The sequence below is a fragment of the Gekko japonicus genome, unplaced genomic scaffold, assembly GCF_001447785.1.
Source record: "Gekko japonicus isolate JY-2015 unplaced genomic scaffold, Gekko_japonicus_V1.1 scaffold2029, whole genome shotgun sequence".
Taxonomy (NCBI): Eukaryota; Metazoa; Chordata; class Lepidosauria; order Squamata; family Gekkonidae; genus Gekko; species Gekko japonicus.
The window spans coordinates 293,400-297,796 of NW_015167596.1; the positions used below are offsets into that span (position 1 = coordinate 293,400).

At 52.0% G+C, this 4,397-nt stretch overlaps 1 protein-coding gene across 1 annotated transcript in view; it reads right to left on the reverse strand.

Annotated features, from left to right (window-relative positions):
• LOC107112797 (chromosome unknown open reading frame, human C9orf9) overlaps window positions 1–4,397 on the reverse strand; it is a 13,387-nt gene that overhangs the window by 8,534 nt on the left and 456 nt on the right. The window lies entirely within an intron of this gene.

Here is a 4,397-nt window from a genome sequence, read left to right on the forward strand (position 1 = left end):
CAATTTAGACTTTTGGTTTTCATTTATCAATAAGTCGTCGGGGATTGAGTATTTCAATAAAATAGAATTCAAGTGATCATCTAATCTTTTCGAGGATTTCAACAGCAATCCAAAACTTTGTACACCTAGAATATCCTGAGGTCGTTCTAAACATTTCCTCCAATACGAGAGGATTCTTACATTTGCCCTGGCTTTCAGGGATACCCTACCCAGTTCAGCCCTCATCAACGCCACAGGTGAACCTTTGCTTTAGTTGAAAAGCAAAACATCAGACAGACATCACTGCTCCCTCTAAGCTGTGGTGTCTCCTCAGCAGAATTTCGACTTTGTGAGCTACTGGCATTAAAATCGTGAGCGGGAGATGCGGCTGCTGCATGAATTCGTTTGCTCTGGAGCCGTCCTTCCTGAGCTAGGACCAAGATGTGTGAGCCGGAGGCTAAAAAACGGTGATCTAGCTCATACTAACTCAGCTTAGAGGGAACAGTGCTCCGTGACAGGGTTACGGCTGGTGTATCTTTGCACATGGTGATATGAACATCAGAGTCCACCCTTGGAAAAACATCCTCCTTTTGTAAACCCCCTTTTTTTTTGTAAAAGCTGTGGTGGCTCAAGTGGTTAAGACGCTGAACTGCTGGCTGTGGAAGGTCAGTAGTTCAGCAGTTCGAGACCCGGGTGCCACATGACGGAGTGAGCTCCCGTCTCTAGTTCCAGCTCCTGCCAACCTAACAGTTCGAAAGCAAGAAATTGCAAGTAGATAAATAGGGACCACTTCGGTGGGAAGGTAACAGCGTTCCGTGCGCCTTGGTGTTCAGTCATGCCGGCCACATGACCACGGAAACGTCTTCGGACAGCGCTGGCTCTTCGGCTTTGAAACGGAGATGAGCACCGCAACCCTAGAGTCAGATTCGACTGGCTTTCGAGCAAGGGAACCTTTACCTTTGTAAACCCTGGTTCAAGAAGCAGCCAGGGTATCTATGCATGTGTGATGCAAAACTCAGTTGAGGCAAACAAGAAAGAAAGGCATTCAGGCTGGTTACACCCTGCCCTCGGCCTGGCATTTCCCACTACCCTGTGAGCCAGAGACACAAGCAGATAAGAATATCTCAAAATTTTCTCAGTTTTCCTGGTGTTCTGTGTTCCCCGTAAGGTCACGGTTTGGCCATGAATAATGCAACAACAGCATTAGTTGTTGCAGATTTTCCGGGCTGCACGGCCATGGTCTTGGCATTTTAGACTACGGCCATACAGCCTGGAAAATCCACAACAACTCCGGCCGCGAAAGCCTTCGACAACATATTCCAGCGATACCCTCAACCTTATCCTGCTTTGATTCAGGTGAGCACCACACCGAGCCAGGCTGGCGATCCGTTGATCCCATCTGCTTTTCCTGGCTGTGGCTCTCCCCTTTCCCTTGCAAGGGCCATGTGGACTAGAGTGCTGGACTAAGAACTGGGAGGCCCAGGTTCAAAATCTCACCTTGCCATGGAAACCTGACCAGGTGGCCTTGGGCCAGTCGCTCTCTCCCAGCCTCATCTCCCTCACACGGGGTGGGCTGTAAGGATAAAATGGAGGAAGGGCGAAGGAGGCCGTGAACTGTGTTGGGCCCCCACTGAGGAGAAAAGCGAGGGGGTGTCTAAATAAAACCCGTGCTCTGTTTGCCTCCAGGCTGCAGCCCTGCCGCGAGCGACCACGTCCAGAGGCAAGCGAAAACTGCTCCCCCGGGCCCCGGTCTTCATCCACAACCGGGGGGGGGGACCCCAGTTTGACTTGGCCAGGAGGCAGCGGAAGGTCGGGTGAGTGCAAAGGGACCCCCATCTCTTGGTGACACATCAAAAACACAAGGCTGGGCTCTTTTTAGACTGGAACAAGAAAAATGCACTGTTGTGTCTGTACTTAAGGAAGAGTGAGAAGTAAGTATTACTTGGATTTGGAGAGGTGGCCCAGGTCTGGTGCTATGAACTGACACTGCCTGTGCGTCCACTTCTGCAATACCTGCTCAACCTATATATTTGTAAATAAGCAGATGATCACAATGGGGTGGCCAGTGTCCCCCCCTGGCCCCCAGCAGGGAATGGAGGAGGTCTGGTTGCCAGATCCGGGTTGGGAAACTGCCTATTAAAAATAATGGCCCTGTGGCAGTGTCCCCCCCGGCCCCCAGCAGGGAATGGAGGAGGTCTGGTTGCCAGATCCGGGTTGGGAAACTCCTGGAGATTTGGGGGCGGAGCCTGGGGAGGACAGGGACCTCAGTAGGGTACAATGCCATGGAGTTCACCCTCCAAAGCAACCATTTTCTCCAGGGGAGCTGATCTCTGTAATCTGGAGAGGAGCTGTAATTCTGGGAGACCCGCAGATCCCACCTGGAGGCTGGCATCCCTAGATTACAAAGACAGCACAGGCCTCCCATGTTCCTTGCGCCAAAAGAAGGAAGGAAGCCTACCCTATGGGGAAGGGAAGAAAGGTGAAAACCACGGGCGATTCTGCATTTAGCATTTGCTCCACATTTTCTCAACTAGGAGGAAAAAGCACAGCTCGAAACCACATCCAAATACCCCCGGGGCAACGCCGTACTGACTGCAAAGTCACCCCTGAATGGCCATAAAACAGCCATAAATCTATGCAGAAGGTACCATAAAACCCAACGATCAAAGGAAGCGAAAGCAGCAAGGGGTGTGGAGGCTACCATAAAATCCGGTGGTCAAAGGAAGTGAAAGCAACATGCATTGCAGAGGGGGATTTCTGTTCCAAGGTGGGTCTCGTAAAACAAGGGAGGGAAAAGCCGATGCAGAATCGCCCCTTGTCAGGGTAGGGAGACAAAATGCAGGCCTTCAATTGGAAGGTTCATTACATTACTGTGTTATGTTTTTCCAGGTCGGGGTATTGTTGTGGACGGATGAAAATTGTTGTGGACGGATGAAAAACGAGAGGCTTTCTTTAAAAGAGAGAAAGTCCAAGACAAACCTCTTAAGCGTTGACACATTTTTCTTTTAGCAGAGCCCGGAAAATTCTGCACATTCCCCCCCCCGAGGAACAGCAGCCAGACTTCTTCATTCATCATTCCACTTCTGCCACAGGGCCATTATTTTTAATAGGCAGTTTCCAAAGTTATAGTGACACGGTGGGGATGCAAACTGGGGCGCTGGGGCAGGAGGGGAGGGGTGGGCAGCGGTGGCAAGAGGGGCCGTTACTCCATTATGGTTGCAGGTGACAGGTTGAGCAGAACGAGCGGGAGGGGTGGGAGTCCTTCATCCCGTAGGTGAGGCCGAATCAACCCCAGTTCTTTAAATGGGCCGACAGGTTGATTAATCGCAGGGCAGTTATTTCTGAACCCGTCAGGAGCGGGAGCTCGTTCAGGAAGAGACTTCAGAGGTCAAGCCAGAGTGGTTTGCGCATACCATCTGCCCCAAGAGTAAACATTTGCTTACCACTGAAGAAAAACTAAGTGCACAAGAGCCAAGGTGGGTATGTGCTCTCGGCAAAGGAACGTCAACATTCTGGGACGGGAGTGGCTCCAAAGAGCGACCAAAGTTGGGCATCGGGGGAGTCCCTAAGGTTGTAGTGAGAGCCAGTTTGGTGTAGTGGTTCAGAGCACGGACTCTAATCTGGGAGAACCCGATTTGATTCCCCACTCCTCCACGTGCAGCTGCTGGTGTGACCTTGGGTCAGTCACGTGTTCTCTCAGAGCTGTTCTCTCACGAGCAGTTCTTGAAAGAGCTCTCTCAGCCCCACCTACCCCACCTGTGGGGAGGGGAAGGGAGAGGAGATTGTAAGCTTCTCTGAGGCTCCTTCAGGTCGTGAAGGGTGGGGTATAAATCCAATCTCTGCTGCTGCTTCTTGTAGGTAACCGGTACAGGTAGGGTGGCAAGCTCTGCGTTTGGAGATTTGGGGGTGGAGCCTGGGGAGGGTGGGGCTTGGGGAGGCGAGGCACCTCAGCAGGATATAATGCCATAGAGTCCACCCTCCGAAGCAGCCGCTTCCTCCAGGGAAACTGCTCTCTGTAGTCTGGGGATCAATTGTAATAGCAAGATATCTCCAGGTGCCACCTGGAGGTTGGCAACGCTAAGCGTAGGTCTGACAGCATTGCCATTTTCGCTCTGCACGGCGCTCCCGAGAAGATCAGAGGCAGTTCTGCGAGCATGCTTCCGTGTGCTGCCACTTCCAGACTGAGGAAGCCCAGGAGAAGGGTGGGCCGGGCAAGCGTGATCTCGTCAGATCTCAGAAGTTAAGCGGGGTCGGCCCTGGTTAGTGCTTGGATGGGAGACCAGCCAGTGTTCCCTCTAAGGTAAGATAGTGCGAGCTGGCTTGCAGTTTTTTAGCCTCCGGCTCACACCTTTCTGTCTTAGCTCAGGAAGGAAGGCTCCAGAGCAAACTAATCTATGCCGTAGCCAAAACGCTCGCTC